This window comes from Schistocerca cancellata, chromosome 5 (assembly GCF_023864275.1).
Source record: "Schistocerca cancellata isolate TAMUIC-IGC-003103 chromosome 5, iqSchCanc2.1, whole genome shotgun sequence".
Taxonomy (NCBI): Eukaryota; Metazoa; Arthropoda; class Insecta; order Orthoptera; family Acrididae; genus Schistocerca; species Schistocerca cancellata.
In genome coordinates this window covers 540,198,546-540,220,948 of record NC_064630.1, presented here as the reverse complement: position 1 = coordinate 540,220,948, position 22,403 = coordinate 540,198,546, and positions in this window count along the sequence as shown.

Here is a 22,403-nt window from a genome sequence, read left to right as displayed (position 1 = left end):
GGTAGTGTTATGTGCTGGTAGAATGAAGATTTTACTGTGTTGAGAGGGGTTGTTTCTGCTGCGTTGTTCAGATAGTAGTGTAAAAGTTGATGATACATAATAGGGAGCGCAGTGATTGAGAAAACGATAGATAATTGTTTGTAGGCAGTAGGTCGAGAAAGCGAATGTTACAGATCTATCGTGCACAAGCATTCAGCCAGATCCAACCTCCATGAGCTTTCGTACGAAAGTCCTTGGAGAATAACAACCATAATCGAGTATAGGAAGTATAAGTGACTCTGCAAGCTTCTTTTTTAAGTTCGAAAAGAAACACTTTTTTGTATTCCTGTAGTGAGTGAAGTGACTCTGACACCTTCTTATCACAGACTGCAGTTGTGTGTCAAGTCCAGGCTAAGTGATGGTTCAAAATTATCCCCGATTCATTGCAGAAGATGAAAAGGTTATTTATGTGCTTTTAGATTTAATAGTGGAAGAGAGTCTTTGTATTGAAAGGAAAGTCTTTTATGAGTGGCTAAGACTGCTTGTGCTTTAGATGGGTCATATTTCAAACTTAATATCTGCGTCCAGTCTGATAAGGCAAGTAAATCAGCATTTACATGCTGGATGACTGTGCGCAAGTTTGTTGGATTTGCACTTAGACGTACCTGAAGATCATTCTTCATGGCCATATGTAAGACAGTAATGAATTAGTCTCTAGGCAGTATTGGTGAAGAAGAATGGACATCTTTAAAAAGGGCAATCACGTAAGTTAGAAAGAAAAACATAGTTCCAAAAATTATAACTGCGAAGAAACCATGGCTAACAGAAGAAATAATTCAAGACATTGATGAAAGAAGGAAGTAGAAACATGCTCAGGATAATTCAGGAATACAGAAATACAAGCCACTGAGGAATGAAAAGTGGAGGGAAGCTAAGACGAAATGGCTACAAGACAAAATGTGAAGGAATCGAAAAAGAAATTACTGTCATAAGGACTGGTTTAGCATATAGGAAAGTCAAAACAACGATCGGTAAAATTCCCCTCTATGAAGGGGAAGATTTTTTTGATGTAATAGATGCAGAGAAAGGATTAGATATAGAAGAGACAAGGGATTCAGTATTAGAATCAGAATTTAAAAGTTATTTGGATGATTTAAGATCAAAAAAAGTCAGAAGGGGTACATAACATGTCATCATAATTTCTAAAATCATTGGCTGAAGTGGAAACAAAACGACTATTCACAATGCTGCGTATAATATAGAGTCTGGTGATATACCATCTGACTTTCGGAAAAATATCAGCCTCACAATTCCGAAGAATGCAAGGGCTGACAGTTGCGAGAATAATCGCACAATAAGCTTAACACCTCATGCAGCCACATTGCTGACAAGAATAATATGCAGAAGAATTGAAAAGACAATTCGGGATGTGTTAGATGGCGATGAGTTTGGCTTTACGAAAGGGAAAAGCCCAGAGAGGCAATTCTAACGTTGCGCTTGATAATGGGAGCAGGACTAAAGCAAAATGAAGACGCGTTCATAGGATTTGTCGACAAGGAAAAAGCGTTCGACAAGGTAAAATGGTACAAGATGTTGGGAATTCTAAGAAAAATAGGGGTAATCTAAAGCCAGAGATGAGTAAACATGTACAAGCAATCAATAATATGAGTGAAAGACCAAGACGAAGTGCTCGTATTAAAAAGGGTGTAAGACAGGGACGTACCTTTTCGCTTCTACTGTACAATCTATACTGTGAAGAAGCCATGACAGAAATAAAAGACACGGGCGGTAGTGGAATTAATATTCAATGTGAAAGGATGTCAGTAGTGCGATTCGCTGATGACACTGCTATCCTCAGACAAAGTGAAGAAGAATTACATGACCTGCTGGATGGAATGAACAGTATAATGAGTACAGAATATGGATTGAAGCAAATGGAAGAAACACGAAAGTAATGAGAAGTAGCACAAATGAGAAGAAGGAGAAACTTAACATCAGGATTGTAGGTTACGAAGTAGCTGAAATTGAGGAATTTTACTACCTAGGCAGCAAAATAACCAATGACGGACGGAGCAAGGAAATCTAAAGCAGACTAGCACAGGCAAAAAGGGCATTCCTGGCCAAGAGATGTCTTCTAGTATCAAATATAGCCTTAATTTCAGGAAGAAATCTCTCAGAATATACGTTTGGCGTACAGAATTGTATGGCAGTGAAACATGGATTGTGGTAAAAACAGAAGAGAAGAGAATCGCAGCATTTGAGATGTGGTGTTGCAGATGAATATAGAAAATTAGATGGCCTTTAAGGTAGGGAACTGGGAGGTTCTCCGAAGAATCGGAGAGGTTAGGGATGTATGGAAATCACTGACAAGGAGGAGGGACAGGATTATAGGATATCTGCTAAGACATCAGGAAATAACTGCCATGGTACTACAGGGAGCTGTAGCGGGTGAAAACTAGAGGAAGACGGGGACGACAGAGACTGGAATACAGCCAGTAAATAATTGACGACTTAGGTTGCAAGTGCTACTCCGAGGTGAAGAGGTTGGCACAGGAGAGGAATTCGTGACCGGTTGCATCAAACCTGGCTGAAAGTGCAGTGAGTAAAACTCTGCTTTGCTGGGTAAATAAAAAACTTCTTTCTGCAAAAACTCAGGTCTTGTGGGTTTTCTACAAATTTTCTGTTATTATAGGGACACAACGTTATCCAGTAAATATCTGTACGTTAAAAGAGCATTGTATATAAATTGTCGTACAATATACCATGTCTCAGTTCCCAGGGTTCTTAGAAACCAACGAATGACTGATGTCGTGTCATTTATTAGTTATTGTCGTATCTTATGTTACACTTCATGTTGTGGAAACTATTTTACAAATCAGTACCAACGTTAGCATTCGCGCTCATCCGTCATCGCATTCGGAGGTCGCTTGCAGACCGCTTTGGGCGCTGCTATCACTATGGGTAACAAAAACGTGACAGAGAGTCTCGACAGTTATGTTACACAGTGGTACACGAAAGCGTCTCAGAGATAATGTACCAACTCCAATGGCAAACACTACGAGAGAGATATTCTGCGTCATATGGATTATTGTTAAAGTTTCAATAGTATACCTTCAAACATTTTGAACGTGCTTCGTGCTTCATATTATTGTCGTGTTCTACCATGCACCGACTGAGGAATCAGTTAACGTTTTATCTGTTAATTTAATTACTCTCCAATAAAGGGAAAATAGTGTCTCCAAATGATTACTTTGTTTGTTTTTTTAACCAAACACTTTGAATGAGCGAGTAGTATGAAGTACAACACTTCTGCACGCAGTGTGTTGCGGGTATTTCAAACGTACTATTTGAAAGAGGACATGTTCAGCTATCCTTGCTTAGGATGCTTGAACACAACCATGTAGCAGATACAACCAACGTGTTAAGGTCAGAACAAATGCACGTATCTCGATGCTAGGCAGCCTGCAACAATATTTTTTTTTATTTGTCCACAACACAAGCATCTCTGATGCAGTAATACAGGCACAACACTTTCTAATCACCTTTCTTGCCAACGTTACCATCTACCCCTCCCCATCCAAAATCCCCGCTATCCACCTTTCTGTCAGTCTTTCTTTCCTCTACCAAACCACACACCCCACCCTTGTTCGGCAATAACCATATGTTTTGCTATGTTAACTTGTGCAGATGTGCGCATTTTACTTCTTTTAGGTTATTCTTTCATTCTTGATTTTCGGAATGGGGAACAAAACGAAAAGAGGAAGCTATTTTGTCGACGATCATTGACATGATGAGACAGCGGCTGTGTGATCATACAGATTAATTCTTATGTCCCGTAGTTGTTTTTACTCATTATGAGGAAAATATTTCTGATTGAAAGAGTGTGACATCGGAAGCGCATACAAACCAAATAATTCCAAGCTGTGTCATAATTTCTGTAGGGTAGGGTGATTCGCCTGTCTCATACATCTTTCTCACCAGATGAAAGAGTTTTCTCATGGCTGTCTCTCCGAAAGCCATCAGTAATCTGACGGAATGTCATCTACGTCGGCGGCCTTGTTTCGGATTAGGTATTTCGGTGCTCTGTTAAATTCTACTCGCAGTATCACACCTCATCTTCATCTATGGTTTCTTCCATTTCTATCTGAAATACTGTTTGTCGTAGGACAGAGCGGATCAGGTTGTGGAAAGGGGCCAAGGTCAATTACTCTTAGTTATACAAAACACACAACTTTATTGCTCCAACCACTGCACAGTTTTCTCTTTAAAACAACAAAGATCAATTCACTGCTGAGGGCCCAAGTAACTTCTTATGAAAAAGTTTAAATGATTCCTTTTATAACACCAGGATTTAGAGCAACTGTTCATGGCCTTACTTAAGTGAAATTGTAATATTTTATCGGCTCAAGGCCGAAATAATATTTCAGATCAGATAAGGAAATTCTTTAGAAGCCAGGCATTTACAATTTTCGGCTAAAGCCCATATTAAGGAAAATTCAAACGAATTCTTCGGCTGAAAGCCAAATATAAACTTTTTACATTATAAAAGAGAGGCATTAAAATAAGCTTTAATACAATACAACAAAACATTTTAAGAAAACTTGAAGTATCTTGTCGGCTGAAGGCCAAAACAATTACTCAAGAATAATTAAAGAACACCTTAAGATAAACTTTTACAGAACACGGCTGAAGGTCGTTTCAAGAATTCAAGATAATAAAAGTGAATCCTTACGGACAAGGATTTACATATTATAGTCACAGATTCTGAAACAAACAGGTATAAATGCCTAAATAAAGAGCAAAAAGAAATATAAATAAAACACGGCTGAAGGCTTAATCTTAAAACAGTTGTCATGAAGTCGGCTGGAGGCCACATACTAAACATAAAACAGGGAATTCTAATACACGGCTGAAGGCCCGGCACAGTACCTGCAACCAAATAAAATGACAATCACAAACAGCAAACAGTGGTGCTCGGAAGTGTTGCAAGTGTAGGCCTGGGGAGGAATCTCTAACAACAGTTTAGATGAGACAGGCAGCCAAGCGTAACACTAAATAATCAGGTGGCAACACAACCTACGAACGGCTGAAGAACGAACCAACAAACTAATCATTTCCCTCTGTCGCAACCGACCAAATGCTTACTCCAGTCCGCAGACAGCATTCATCTGCTCAGTGGAAATCACAGAAGCTACACACAGTTCCACGTAAACACGCATACACAAGAACTCGAACAATCGTAAAAGCAATCACTGTGGAACAACAAGGACGAATCAGCTTGACAAAGAGGGAGTTTCCACAAGCGGTCGGCGACCAAACACACTTCGTCCGATGAGACGACCGACCGAACGACCAACCAACGGTATCCCGCTCCAGTCTCGTTCGGTCGGACAGTTCATGCGTGTCGCCAGCGGTAGGCGAGCACTGGCTGTCCGCAGCACACTGGCACTCCGTCCCCGACTGCACTGCTGGTCCATCCCCGACTGCTGCTCCGTGCCCGGCTGACTTCCAGACACACGACGACCCGGAAATACTATCGGTCGCCCCAGATATAGTACGACAGAGCACTTATCTATAAGCGCTACTGCTGCCACTCACGGGCAGGTAAGGCATGAAGTTAGCGACGCCAGTAAATGGACAAGAAAACGAGGCGGCAGTACTGTAAGAGAAGATGACAAACAATAAACGGAATGAAGACGAGTTGCGCACAGCTCACTACAGTACTGCCTCGGTGGTGGTGTCGGTGGTGGTGGTGGTGGTGGTGGCGGTGGTAAGTTCCTCTGGATCCGGACTGTTGAGGTCATCGGCCACTAGGCTTACACACTACTTAATCTAACTTAAGATAACTTACGCTAAGGACAACAAACGCATCTATGTCCGAGGGAGGACTCGAACCTCCGAGGGGGAGAGCCGCGTGAACGGTGACAAAGCGCCCTACACGGCGTGGTTACCCCGCTACTGCCTTGGTACCGAAGCAAATTTTGCTGATCAGCTCCGTGATGAGTGTCATGTCAGGTAAAAATTTCCTGCTGTATCTTCCATAACCCTGTCAAGTATTATACTGGTTTCAGTCCAGCAGGACTCACCTGTGCGTATTCGGCGTGGTGAATAGCTTCCTGCAAGCTCGTAATCACCACTTGCACGTCCCAAATGCTTTCTGCTACTGACTGCAATACCCCATCTATTGTGACTCTTGTGTCCGTCATATCCCCTCGGGCCTGCATAACTCCCAGGTCAGAGTCACCGCCGGCCTCAGTGGCCGAGCGGTTCTAGGCGCTACAGTCTGGTTCAAATGGCTCTGAGCACTACGGGACTTAACATCTATGGTCATCAGTCCCCTAGAACTTAGAACTACTTAAACCTAACTAACCTAAGGACATCACACAACACCCAGCCATCACGAGGCAGAGAAAATCCCTGACCCCGATGGGAATCGAACCCGGGAACCCGGGTGCGGGAAGCGAGAACGCTACCGCACGACCACGAGCTGCGGACTGGGACTTAACATCTACGGTCATCAGTCCCCTAGAAGAACTACTTAAACCTAACTAACCTAAGGACATCACACAACACCCAGTCATGCGCTACAGTCTGGAACCGCGCGACCGCTACGGTCGCAGGTTCGAATCCTGCCTCGGGCATGGGTGTGTGTGATGTCCTTAGGTTACTTAGGTTTAAGTAGTTCTAAGTTCTAGGGGACTGATGACCTCAGAGGTTAAGACCCATAGCGTTCAGAACCATTTGAATTATTTGAACCGAGTCATCGTGTCAATCGATGCCCTTGCGTACGTCATTATTTCATTTGCAAGTGTCCGTAACATGGACGTGTAATTCAATACCTCATGTTGCAAACTCGTCAGCAGCGTGATATGTCACTCTACCATTGAGTTACTGGCTCTCGCCATTTACTTCACCCCTTCTGCAGACTCGATTAGAGTCCTAACGTCGCTCATGACCACCCGCTCCTGCGCAATCTCTTGATTCAAGGATCTCCTTCGTAACTGTTCGTAAGACTTGTGCCGCTCATAGTACGCTCCCATAACTTTCCTACTACAACTCTGCTCTTTGCCTCCCGTCGTGGTCCAGCAAACTAATGTTCTAATTTTGTCACCTTATTCTTCAACTTCCAAGCGTTAAAGTCGATTCTTATCTCCAGTCTATCATTGGTGATCACTACGTCGTCTCGCTGGTAAAAATCACTGTGCTGTCTAGGCACTGATCCTGCGACGCCCCTCTCTGCCCTGTCCAGGACGTGAATCAATGACACGACTCGAATGCTCTTCATCGCTATTAGAGGTGTACTGCAGCCTGGCAAAATGGACTGCAGCCATCTCACTTACGAAACGTCTGCTGTTACCGACGTGGAACCTTGGAATGGTTGTAGGCGTCCAACATGTCCAATCGTTGATCTCGTTGGCAACTGGAGGCTGACAATAACTTGTCATATAATCTTTATCGTCTTGTATGGTCCACGGCACCTTGTGATAAACTTTGTCTGACGTTAGGGGTATACAGGAGTGAAGCCATTACGTACTGCCCAACCTTACAATGTGATAACCTCCCAGTGCATTTCACTGCTGCCTGCATTTTAGTGCTGCCACCTGCTATTCCAGCGCTTTCGTATTTACTTTCAACGTAAGATCCGTAACTCTCTGAATGTCCTGACCAACTCTCGAATTGAATCTTCGTCCTTGCCAATTTGTGATGCAACCACATTAAATGGCGATAGCATCTTTCTCCCAAACTTAAATTCATACGGGATAATTCAAAACTCTGTCAATACTAGTGTTCATATGTCCCGTTTTACCACTGATCTGTCGATGATACGGATCCGTAGCAAATGTCAGTTGTTTCATCAAGAGCGACATGAAACTGTTGCCTTAGTCAATGACCATTCACTGAGGCAAAACAGCTAATTAATGATCATAACTTTCGCCACCATACCATCTTGATGATTTACGATGTTAATCGTTTCCACGTATTGTGGGAATTAGTAAATAATAGTTAACACAAAGGGAGAGGTAGTAAAGCAGCCGACCACTACGTCGCCGCAAGTCAACGTGCGTGTCAGAGCAAAAGCGTTAAAAGGCTGTTGTGTGCAACACACAACCTTTGGGAGCCAGCTGACGGACAACACTTAGTGGAGGTGACAAACGCTTGGTGGTCGCGCCATTCAGTAACGTCTTTGTCCCGGTGTGTGATCATTGGCTTCACGCAACACGTGCAAAGTGTTGCAGCACAATGCATTGTACGCACGCTGAGGCGCCTACTTCGTGGCTGGCGTCAGGAAAGCGGGGCGACGGCGGTGTGGTTCGCCGCCGCCAGTGTGCGCCTTCATAGCCGACACGTTTTTCGGTGCCCGCTGTCCAAAACATGGTCACTGCGGTGACCGAGCTAGCCTACAAGTACGAATGAAATTACCAGCGCTACCGCACAACAGCCCCAGCTCTGTTTTAAATTATTTTACAGACACACCTATTCCCTCTGTGAGACTGAATAAGTCGTCCTTTACATCTACATACATATTCCGCAAGCAAATTACTCACCGTGCACGGGAGACTACGTCGTGACCACACAAGCGTGTTACTGTCCTATTCTTTTTGCACACTGAGTCAGTGAAATATCACATTCTAATCCGTATTCACCTGCATTCATCTAATCCCTCTTGATTTATTGGGGAATGACTTGGTAGAAATGTAAACACTGTACACCATCGATGGCAGCGGTGGTTATGAGTACGTGCAGTCGCAAGAACACCGGGCTTCGGACTAAAAAATGGCTCCAAGCACTATGGGACCTAACATCTGAGGTCATCAGTCCCCTATACTTGGAACTACTTAAACCGAACTAACCTAAGGACATCACAAACATCCATGCCCGAGGCCGGATTCGAACCTGCGGCCGTAGCAGCAGCGTGATTCCGGACTGAAGCGCCTGAACCGCTCGGCCCCAGCGGCACTACCGACAGGGAAGACCGTCATGTTTGCTGTATGGCTCTTGTTGTGTACGTAGTTCCGCGTAGTCAGCGCGTACACAACTTTCCCAATACAGCGCGCCCCGCTAAACACAACAGCGCAGGCGCAGCACTCGTCCGTCTCCGCACTACGAGATGGCGCTATCTTACAGACGGACCAAATTCTGCTTCCGCTGATCCGCGTATTAATATGTAACGCAGCCAATGAGATTGCTACTAACGTAGAACCTTTTCTCCTCGCGGATCACACTCGCGCAGTGATACCTGAACGCGCAAGGTATTATAACCAATGTACAGACCTCCGATTATTCAGTCTGCATCAGTCTGCATTAGTCTGCATTTATCTGCTCCAGTCTGCATTAGTCTGCATTTGTCTGTACCAGTCTATAGTCAAGTTTCAGTCTGGGCCTAATAAGATGATCATATTCCTGTACATAGCCCTGAAGAGAAATGTATAGACACTTTGTCAAGTATCAGAGATATGTGAGAATAAGATTAACGTACCAAGACTGAAGGAACTTCAGATTGTCAATTGTAAATAGCATCCAGAATCAAGTTAATTAAGGTTTATGATTTTTATTATTTTATTGAATATGTGTGAAAATTAATCAAGTTCTGTTTAAAATTGGTCACGGTCAATCTGCTATTCTAAGCGAGCAAGTGGCATTTCTATCGTCTGACCTAACGGCAGAAGATAAACACGCCACGATAAGACCACGAGACATATTGCTGACACTCGCCTACTTTGTTAGAGCGACAAGTCAAATAATCTGATGGTGTGTGTACCGAACGTCTTACAGTACGCACACCACAGCTCTGAAGCATCATATTGGTTCTACAGCAGTAGTCTGAGCAGCAGTTGCCGCTACAGTGACACAACGATCTATTACCAATGGATTACTTCAAGGACAGCTACGAGCCAGACGCCCTGTAGCGTGCATTCCACTTACACTGAACCACAGCCATTTGCGACTTCAATGGGTTGGAGGGCAGGATAGATGTTGGTTGTGGTTTCTTATGAACTCTGGTTCTGCCTCGGTACCAGTGATCCCGTCTGTTGGTTAGAACGAGTCCAATTGAACCCCTGTAGCTAACGTGTCTGAGTGCTAGACACTCTGGACTTACACGTGCTGTTTTCCTCTGGTGTGCGATTTCACATGACAACAGGAGCAGTATATTGGTTATCCCACGCACCCTGACTATGAATTTGTACGTCAGGCTGGTGATTCGACCACATGTGCTGCCATTCTTGAACAACGTTCCTGGGGTGTTTTAACAGGATAACGCTCGCCCACATACCGCTGTAGTAACAAAACATACTGTACAGAGCGTCGACATGTTGCCTTGGCGTGCTCGATCACCAGTTGTGTCTCCAGAGGATGTCATAAGGGACATCATCGGATGACAACTCCAGCGTCACCCACAACCAGCATTAACCGTCTCTGTATTGACCGACCAAGGGGAATTACTGCTGGCAAAAATCTTAAAAAATTCGTCTACGATTTATTTCAAATTCTTACACGATATTCTAATAAACCTTCAGACAGACAAAGGCTACATATTTTTCTAATGTATATATATGCTGGAAATCTGTTTTAAGAACTAGTAACGTTAGCTTCTCGTATGTGACCTATCCAGCTGATGTGCCGCACTTCAACAGAACTCATCTGGGCCGTACCGAAGCAGTGATCAGGTAGACATCTGCCAAAGGCACAGGCACGGAGGAAGTCATGAACCTGACCTAAGGAAAAAAATAAATAAAAAATAAGAAATAAGAAACAAGTTTTAATAATTCATCGGGAGAAGTTTCTGTGCTCTCCTACCCTCATGTTTGTAATTTTTGCCTACGAGATGAAGCCTATTCCTCAGCTCACCACTTAAATATACAATTTCGTGACAGTAACCTTGAGCTGAGCTATAACGATCCAAGCCTGCCATAACTCTTGAGGAGATTAACTGAATAAAAAAGTGAGGCACCATCGATCACATGCTTCTCTACAACTCCGTCCTTCCTACCAGCAATTTTACAGATAAACTATGGCTTAGCTGCAAAACTGCCCGTCTCCTTGAGCGTTTACCAATGGAGCTGGAAACCCACAGCAGATGTTTCAGTTTTGGTATGTCCGAAATATATATGGACAGGGGGTACGGCTACAGATATTAACGGAGATGCTACGAATGAATCAGTATATTGTTCTTAAGAAAAAAAAAAGAGGGGAAGCGAGGCAGCCGTCATTATGGTGGAAAAAGCCATGAATCCATAATTCTGCAATACTTGTGGCAAAATCAAGCTATCCATTAAAAAATACATAAATAATACAAGTTACTAACGGTGAGAATTCGGTCCAGAGTTTCGGGAAAATTACTTGATGACAAAAGATCAGGTACACAAGCCGTCGTGGCAAGCAAAAGAGGAAGAGATAGAGAAAACATATGAGGGGACTGAACGGGTAATTCTGTACGTAAAGGGAGATGAAAATATGATAGTCTTGGGAGAAAGGAATGTGGTTGTGGAAAAGTATGTAGAACAAAATTAATAAGTGATGGTACTGATCCTCCATGGCAAACAAAATGGGTCAGATCGCTGTTGCAGAAGCAGCGAAAAAAGCATGCCAAATTTAAAAAACCGCAAAATCCCCAAGACTCGGAAAGTTTTACAAAAGTTCGAAATATAGTACGTACTTCAATGCGAGATGCTTTTAATAATTTCGATAACGAAACTGTCTCGAAATCTGGCAGAAAGCCCAAAGAGATTCTGGTCATGCATAAAGCACACCAGTGGCAAGATTTAATACCATCATTGCGCGATGACAACAGTGGAGTCACTGATGACAGTGCCACTAAATCAGAGCTATTAAACACGGTTTTCCGAAACTCCTTCACCGAAGAAGACGAAGTAAATATTCCTGAATAAAGAACAACTGCCAAGATGAGAAATATAGAAGCAGCTTAAATCAATGAAGGCAAGGCTTCCGATGCAGATTGTATACCAGTCAGGTTCCTCTCAGAGTATGCTGATTCAGTAGCTCCTATTTAGCAATTTTATACAACCACTCGCTCACAAATGGCTCTGAGCACTATGGGACTTAACTTCAGTCCCTTAGAACTTAGAACTACTTAAACCTAACTAACCTAAGGACATCAGACACATCCATGCCCGAGGCAGGATTCGAACCTGCGACCGCAGTGGTCGCGCGGTTCCAGACTGTAGCGCCTACAACCGCTCGGCCACTACGGCCGGCCAACTCGTTCACAGAAAGATCCGTACCTTAAGACTGGAAAATTTTTCAAGTCGCACCAATACCCAAAAAGGGAAGAAGGAGTGATTCGTTGTATTACAGGCCCATAACACTAACGTCGATTTGCAGTAGGTTTTTGGTACATATACTGTATTCGAACATTATGAAGTACCTCGAAGAAAACGTTTTATTGACACACAGCACGGATTCAGAAAATATCGTTCTTCCAAACACAGCTAGCTCTTTATACTCATGAGTGCTATCGACAGAGGTTGTCAGATTGGTCATATATTTTTAGACTTCCTGAAGGCTTTTGACACCGTTCCCGACAAGCGTCTTCTAACCAAAATGCGTGCCTTTGTGCACTGGATTCGTGATTTCCTGTCAGAAAGGTCACAGTTCGTAGTTATAGACGGAAAGCCATCGAATAAAACAGAAGTGATATCCGGCATTCTCTAAGGAAGTGTTGTAGGCTCTCTATAGTTCCTGATCTGTGTTAACGATATAGGAGATAATCTTAGTAACCGTCATAGATTGATTGCAGATGATGCTGTCATTTACAGTCCTGTAAAGTCATCAGATGAGCAAAAGGAATTGAAAAATGATTTAGATAAGATATCTGTATGGTACGAAATTGACAATTGACGCTGAATAAAGGAAAGTGTGAAGTTATTCACATAAGTAGTAAACAAAAAAAACGACTAAATTTCGAGGGGTACGCGATAAGTCACACAAATCTGAAACTAAATACTTAGGGAATACAATTACTAATAAGCTACATTGGAACGATCTCATAGATAATGTTGTTGGTGGAGCAAACCAAAGACTGCGATTCATTGGCAGAACAGCTTGAAGGTGGTTCACTGAAGCCTCTGCCAGGCACTTTATTGTGAACTGCAGAGTAATCACGTGGATGTAGATGTGGAGAGAACCGAGCGGGAAGCGGTGCTGACGTCCTAATTACGCAAGAGTGCCATGAAAACATCATTGTCAATTATACATTTATTAGGCAATAGCACGGGATTGTCTTCCAGAGCGTCGCGCCACCAATAGAGCGAGAGAGAAGCGCCTCGTAAGCAGTGGGAACGTCGGCAAGCAATCGACTCGCAATACCGACAGCACAAAGTTGTCAAAGGATGCCGAAGATTTGCACTAATGAGCCTCGCCCCATGTCCATAAAGTACTCGCTCGCTCGCAGAGACTTACTCTCAGTCCCCGTTTATAAAACAGGAGTCAGCTACATCGGTGTCTGCTACAGGAACGAGATGAGCAGGAGCGGTGCTCACTCACTCGAAGGCGGATGACCGTCCGCGTCCAGGTCACGCAGGTGAAGTCTCCAGCAGGCCTGCAATGCCATAGCGGCCCCTGAGCCCCATCAGTCTAGCCTCTGAAGTTGGCAGAGTAGCCGGTAAAACCAGTGTAGACGTCGAGCTCACAGCTTCCCCTACTCGCTGCATAGCTGCAACTAACAATAGGGTTCATACTACTCACTGACAGCCGGAAATCAGCACCAAGCAATGAGAAAAGAATGGGGTATTCATGTTGGACGTTCCCGTGCGCTATGCGGCGGTGGGGATGCAATGACATCATATGTCCCCGTTTTCCCTCGCTGTCAACTCTCATTGTGACTGAAGACTTCCGCAACTTCATATTTCAGAGGTTCTCTTCCGCTGGGTCTACGCTAGAATACTTAAGTTGACGTCGAGCTCACAGCTTCCCCTACTCGCTGCATAGCCGCAACTAACAATAGGGTTCAGACTACGCACTGGCAGTCGGCAATCAGCACCCAGCAATGAGAAAAGGATGGGGTATTTATGTTGGCGGTTCCCGTGCGCTATGCGCCGGTGGGGATGCAGTGACGTCATATGTCCCCGTTTTCCCTCGCTGTCAGCTCTCATAGTGACTGAAGACTTCCGCAACTTCATATTTCAGAGGTTCTCTTTCGCTGGGTCTACACCTGAATATTTAAGTTGCTTCGTACCTAGCCCTTCTTACAAAACTTTGCTTTGTCATTAGTATTACGGAATGTCTCTGCTTCCATGATGCCATTATGCTTCGCTCGAAGAACTGAGCGCTCGGTCGTTCCCCCGTGTTGCGGCAGCTTCCGTGTTTGTGGCAATGAGCTCAGTATTTCCCCTGGCTGGCGCTCTGCTGGCCACTGACACAGGCGGTTCGCCTTCCGGGAACTGCCGAGACAGGACTTGGACGACTTTTTAGCATCCGCCGAGGATACTACTGGGACGTAACACCTTACACCAGATGTTTCGACCGGCATTGGTTATTACCTGCACTGAAAAATTAAATAGTGGCTAGGATCGAACCCGTGACCGAGAACGTTCTGATTTCAAGTCGAAGACGCTGTCCTTAAGTCACATGTTTTTTTTTAGCTATCTGTCTTTTGATATTGTCCGTTGTTTAAAGTTTTCCTTCATATTTTCATCGGTAATTCGTCTTGAGAAATCATCTTTTCTTCGCCCTTGAGTGACGGAAATGAATTATTGGCCTGGAGACCCTATCTAAGGTTATTCAGCCGCCTGATCCAAATCTGTTTCAAACCACTTCATGAAACTGCGCTTCTTTGTCATAAATACGAGAGAAAAATGTTTAAGACAACACAAATAATTTGTCCCCGAACAGATAAAATCTATAGACCGCCATTGAATTGATCCCGAGGCAGTAAATTCTACATGAAATGATGAGCCACTGTCTACTTGGGTTATAAAACTGATGAAATTCCTTTGAGAGTTTAACATTTGTAAATCTTAACTCGTCCTCTGAAAAAGAAATACCTTAGGGAAAAATCAGCATATAGGACAGTAGAGTCATTCACCATGGTGACGAAAGAAATGCATAAATTAAATTCTTTAAGGGTGGAGGAAGTTAAGGGACGAATATCATACACAAATGACGACGATGATGGTTTATACGTAGCTATGGTAAACAAACGAAAAATGCACGTCATCGTTGCCTTTGTTAATTTGTCTACATCGTATTTCCAGAGCACTTTTAATGATGCTGTCAGCTTGCTACCTCCTAGTTTCAGAAATTTTTGTATTTTTTACTTAGTATCTTATTAATTTTTATTGCCCGTATGTGGTTGTGGTACAAGAAATGCGTTAGTTCCTGCTTATCATTCTAGCCTGCGGAAGAACAAACAGAAATAAGGAAAGAAAGTGACAGTTCTCTGTATAGAAGCAGTTGAATGGAGTTTTATTGAGAAGAGAATTGCAATAAGTACACAGTTAGAACGTGCAGAGACATTCAAAACGAAGAAGCACTTACAAAAAAAATAATAGCAGTATTGTTTAGGTAAAACACCAAAGTTTAGCGAGGGGCCATGATTTTTTTTCAGAATAACCAACCGAGACGGGAGCTCAGAGGAAAAAGAAGGTACAAGAGACAAGATTACAAGAACTGGAAACTGAACATCAGAGTCATTATCAAGTCAAAGAATCGAGACACTGAAAGCTTCAGAAGAGTTCAGGCGTCATGACCTTGATTGTGGTAGAGGGTAAGTTACCGCAAACATTTCGGTATAGGTTTATTCTAAACAGAATTCAAGGCGAACAAATAGCAGTAGTCCTTGTACACATGCTGACGTCACAAGGGAAAGATGAACAGATAGAGAAAGTATCTGATGAAATAGAACGGGTAATGCGGTATGTAAAGACAGAAAATCTAATAATAGTGGGTATTGAAATGCTGTAGTGGAGGAGCGATCTGAAGACTGCATTACGGGAGAATATGTGGTAGGTAGAAGGAATGAGAGAGAGTAAGGGCTAACTGAATTTTGCACAAACGACTGAATATACTGTTCAACAATAATAAGAGGAAACGGTATAGTTGGAAACGGCCTCTACACTCGAAAAGATTGCAGCTGGATTTTATCATGGTTAGACAGAGGTTCCGAAACTAGACACTGGAGTGTAAGGTGCAGCCATGAGCAGGTATAGATTCAGCATACAATTTACTAATGATTAAGAGAAGGCTGAAAATTAAGAGAATTGTTCGAAAGAAGTTGTACACTGTACTGAGGAATGACGAGGTGTGTTTGTAGTTCTATAAGGCTATAAATATTACCTTAATGAATACCAAAGTAGGTAGTACTTTTCAAGAGGAATTGACGTGTTTATAAAGGGCAGTTATAGCAGCAGGACACACGAATATAGGTACGATAAAGGCGACTGAGAAGAATCCTTGGATAACAGAAAAAATACTTTAATTAATCGACGAAGAAAGTACAAAAATTACAATGAAAATAGAGGAATACAGCACAATAGATCACTGAAGAATGAAATACAGGTGAAGTGCTTGGAACCTAAAACTAACTTAGTGCAGAATAAGTCTGGAGGAAGCAGAAAAGTAATAGTCGTCAGAAAACAGACTCAGTATATAAAAACGTTAACATTAGTTGCAATAAAAGGCAAAGGCGACAACGTTAAAAGTGTAACAGATATTTCACTGTGAAACGCAGAGGACGGGAGCGGATACATGGAAAGTGTGTATTAAAGACCTATATGAGGGCACGAAGTGTCTGATGACATGAAAGAATAAATGGGAGTTGATATGTAAGACATACGACTTCCCGTACTAAAGTTAAACAGAGCCTTAGAAGACTTCATTCAAATAGGCCAGAAGTGATAGTTTTCATTCCTTCTGAATTTCTGAAGTAATTGTGTTTACCGGTAGTAAAATGGCTGTTAAAGATGTTGTGAATAACGTCTGATACTGGAGAGGTACCGTAAGACTTTGGGGAAAATGTAACCTACACAATCCCGAAGGTTTGGCCATATATGTTCGGAAACAGACATAAAATCAGCTTAACAGCTAATGCACCCAAGTTGCCAACAATTATAATACCTACAGAAGAATGAAAGAAAATTTAAGATATGGTAGTTGATCATCTTGGTTTGAGGAAAAGTTAAGGCACAAAACAGTTAGTTCTGAGATTGCGCTTGAGCATAGATGCAATATTTAAGAAAAACCAAGAGATGCTAGTGAGATTTGTCAACCCCGGGAAAGCGTTCGAGAATGTGAAATGGTGCGGATGATCAAAATTCTCTAGGATAAGGTACGTAATGCACAATATGTACAAAAATTTCGAATGAAACATATGAACAAATATCAACGAAAGAAGTGCTCGGCTTAAAAATGGTGTAAAGCAGGGTTGCAGTCTGTCATCTGTCCTACACTGAAGAGCCAATGTCGAATGTTAAACGAAGATTTAGGAGTGTGAATAGAATTAAGGGTAAAATGATATCAATGATAGGTTACGCTGGTGACATCGTCAGCAAACGTGAAGAGCAACGACACTATCTGATGCATGGAATGGAGTGTAATGGAGACAAATATGGATTGAAGGTACACCGAAGAAAGACGGAAGTAATGTGATTAGCCACGAACTTAACTTAAAAATAGTTGATCACAATGTAGACTTATAGAACATTAAATTTTTCTGTCTGACATCAGTCCAAATATCGAGGTAAGAAGTCACTACCGTCAGGCAGCAATCTGAATTGTCATGGACCATTCCGACCAGTACATGCTAGCTAATTCATCTGCTTGTTCGTCACCGAAATTGAAAGATTACTTCCAAACCATCAAATAAGTCGATATAGGTTGCACAACACGCTGTCATGCTGTCACCTGTCATCTGTTTTGCAACATTTCCCCACTCTGTTACTGATGACATTAAAGGATAAATATAAAGGAAGTCCCTAGCTCTAACATTGGAGGTCATCAGTCCCCTAGAACTTACAATTACTTAAACCTAACTAAACTGAGGACATCACACACATCCATGCCCGAGACAGGATTCGAACCTGTGACCGTAGCAGTCGTGCGGTTCCGGACTGAGGCGCCTAGAATTGCTCGGCCACCGCGGCCGGCCTCCAATTGCAACAGCTGTAATATTTTCCATGACAACAAAATAACAGATTGCCCAAAATAATGAGCAATTACAAATTTGCCGTTTCAGTATAAACGGTGATTCACAAGAGTTCTTGACTAAAGACAATTATTTTTAGGAGCTGAAGGAGATTGCCAGACTGCATCTGAACATGTACTCTTGAGTTCTCATGTGAATATAAGACTCCCAAGAAACTTTAAAATACGTGTGGCATGAGATACTGTCTTCCCAGAGAATCTGTGCCTCTATATGTCAACATACGAGTAATTCATAATATTCTTCGTATGCAACGTCAATTAGTTCGGAGTTTCTTACGAAATAAGTTTTATCTTGTAAGTAGTTATTATGTTTTAGTAACATTTCTGATGAATCGTATAAAGCATTGCAGAAGGATGACGTTATGAAAGTTTAGAATGTTTGTTTAGGGAGTACTGCGAACAATAACATAATATTTTTGATTCACTTCAAACATGAAGTTGTGAAAACTAATTCAGATTTAGTGCGTTTAGAAAACTTACGAAGTTCAGACACTCGGACAAACTGAACGAATGTGCGAGAGCCACGTCACTTGTATCTTCCTCGTTCCTTTTATCAGCCTATTAAGTCACCACCACTCCTACCGTCGAATCTTCTGAGCGAATCTGATGTTTGGGTGATTTAAAAATGCTTCCTATTCCCATATATGTTGATGTGTAACGTAACTTGCAGTATTTTGCTGTTATAATACGCTATAATGACGTTACTTATATCATTTCCTGCAGTTACTGATTGTTTTCTGGAAATGCCACTATCTCGTGAATCAATTATGCCTGGGCGAAATTTAGCTAGTGACTCCTAGATTGCACATTGTACACTGACGGCAAAAATCACAACAACAAAAATTTATTAACGTGCAGTAGGAAATTTCGGGAATAAATTTGTCTAAGTGACATAGTTAAGCGATTAACGTTGCATAAACACAGGTTAATGTAAGCACGAGATAACCCATTACAGATGTGAAATGCTGGTACATTAAAAACCGGTGTGACCGCCACAGTGCCGAATACAAGCATGAAAACGAGGATGCATTGTGTTGCACAGGAGCCAGATGTTAATTTGGGGGATGGAATTCCATGTCTGTTGCGTCTGGTCGGGCAATATAGGGACGCTTATCGCAGACTGAGGATGACGCTAGAGTTGTCGTTCGATGGTTCCCACATGTGCTCGATTGGAGACAGATCCGGTGGTCGGGCAGGCCAAGGCTACATGCCGATGCTCTGTATAGCACGTTGGGGTGCGATAGTGGTACGTGGACGAATTTTCTCCTGTAGGAGATCACCCCTGGAATGCTATTCATTAACAGCAGCACGACAGGTCGAATCACCACATTCACGTACAAATTTACAGTCAAGGTGCGTTAAATAACCACGGGAACGCTCCTGCTGTCATACGAAATCGCAAACCAAGCCATAGGTCCAGATGTAGACCCATTGTGTCCAGTATGGAGACAAGTTGGTTGCAGGCCATCAACTGGCCTCCTTCTAACCAACACATGGCCACCACTGGAACCGAGACAGAACCAGATTTCACCATAAAATTCAACAAATCTCCACCGTGCCCTCCAATGGGCTCCAGATTGACACCACTGACGTCACAAATGACGGTAGTTGTTTAGAGTCAGTGGAATGCACTGTTGCATGCCAACCTCGATTGGACAATAAAGCAGGCAAAATTTTCAAAGTCACGGAGAGATGCTATCTCTCTATATTATGGCAATGTCGACAAGGCGGCCGCAATGAAAACATTTCGCCACGGAGACTGGGTGAGGGCAAAACAAAACATAGGCGTTTTTGGCGAACCAGGCACAGACTTCAGCAGAATATAGGGGGTCAGAGGAGCCTAATAGAATCACGTCACCCTCGTTATGCAACGAAACAAAGGCTAAGGCGAATACATCAATCGGTACCAAGAGTTTTTACGAACCAGTTCTATACTATAAGCTACGCAGAAGGAAAACCGCTGGTAGCTTCAGAATAGCAAGCCCCATGCGGTCATGACGAGTTACGTTGAGTAAATATTAGCCACTACTTCGCACCATAAATACCCCAACAATTTAGCTCATAAGACAGTTGTTCACACGGATCGATGGCATACATGACATTCATACTCGATTCCCTGACTGCAGCGAAGTGATATCTGGCACCAGTCTGTTGCAGATTTCCTGCACGCTATGGACAACAACATCCGCTCCTGGGAGAGATGGCTACCTCGTCATAATCACCAGTTGCAGACTTCAACACCACAGTCCACCTCTGTCGCAAATGATGGATCTAGAGGTATTTCTTTCTCACCAGGATCAGAACACTGAGGTTCCTGACGTTCAGTAAGACTGAATAGGGCCAACCTAGACGGCAAACTGTATGGCAACCGTCATCGCGGTATGATGGTTGACGAAAAAGTGTGGTGAGCTTGATTGGACAGAGCACTTCCGAAGTCGTCTGGTGTCAACTCACTGCCATGGCACCGCGGTATAGCCGGTCCCAGGGCCATTACTTCTCGTCGACACATTCTTTTTGTTTAAGTTCTTTTCTTTTAAGCGAATATATATATATATATATATATATATATATATATATATATATATATATATATATATATATATATATATATATATATATATATAGCGGTCTAAGGCACGGCGTTCCGGGCGGGAAGGAGCGCCGGTCCCCGGCACGAGTCCGCCCGGCGGATTTGTGTCGAGGTCCGGTGAGCCGGCCAGTCTGTGAATGGTTTTTAGGCAGTTTTCCATCTGCCTCGGCAAATGCGGGCTGATTCCTCTTATTCCGCCTCAGCTACACTATGTCGGAGATAGCTGCGCAAGCAAGTTCTCCACGTAGCGTACACCACCATTACCCTACCACGCAAACACAGGGGTTAAACTCGTCTGGTGTGAGACGTTCCCTGGGGGTCCACTGGGGGCCGAACCGCACAATAACCCTGGGTTCGCTGTGGGGGGCGGAGGGTTGAACTGGACTGCGGTAGTCGTCGTGGGGTTGCGGACCACTGCGGCTGTGGCGGGGACGGAGGCTCGCCGTCGTTTCTTGGTCCCCGGTTAATATATATATATATATATATATATATATATATATATATATATATATATATATATATATATATATATATATACTTAATCTTAATTGCCGGCAGGTGTGGCCGAGCGGTTGTAGGCGCTACAGTGTGGAAGTGCGCGACCGCTACGGTCGCAGGTTCGAATCCTGCCTCGGGTATGGATGTGTGTAATATCCTTAGGTTAGTTAGGTTTAAGTAGGTCTAAGTTCTAGGGGACTGAGGATCTCAGATGTTAAGTCCCATTGTACACAGAGCCACTTGAACCATAATCTTAATTGTAAACATATTAGCTTGAAAGAAAAAAAACTTAAACAAAGAACTTCCACACACAAGCCCTGACTTTTCACAAGCACCATGGTTGGGGTTTAGCAACTATCAGATGAATACTTGAGAAGACGTTTGTACTACACTCCTGGAAATGGAAAAAAGAACACATTGACACCGGTGTTTCAGATCCACCATACTTGCTCCGGACACTGCGAGAGGGCCGTACAAGCAATGATCACACGCACGGCACAGCGGACACACCAGGAACCGCGGTGTTTGCCGTCGAATGGCGCTAGCTGCGCAGCATATGTGCACCGCCGCCGTCAGTGTCAGCCAGTTTGCCGTGGCATACGGAGCTCCATCGCAGTCTTTAACACTGGTAGCATGCCGCGACAGCGTGGACGTGAACCGTATCTGCAGTTGGAGGACTTTGAGCGAGGGCGTATAGTGGGCATGCGGGAGGCCGGGTGGACGTACCGCCGAATTGCTCAACACGTGGGGCGTGAGGTCTCCACAGTACATCGATGTTGTCGCCAGTGGTCGGCGGAAGGTGCACGTGCCCGTCGACCTGGGACCGGACCGCAGCGACGCACGGATGCACGCCAAGACCGTAGGATCCTACGCAGTGCCGTAGGGGACCGCACCGCCACTTCCCAGCAAATTAGGGACACTGTTGCTCCTGGGGTATCGGCGAGGACCATTCGCAACCGTCTCCATGAAGCTGGGCTACGGTCCCGCACACCGTTAGGCCGTCTTCCGCTCACGCCCCAACATCGTGCAGCCCGCCTCCAGTGGTATCGCGACAGGCGTGAATGGAGGGACGAATGGAGACGTGTCGTCTTCAGCGATGAGAGTCGCTTCTGCCTTGGTGCCAATGATGGTCGTATGCATGTTTGGCGCCGTGCAGGTGACCGCCACAATCAGGACT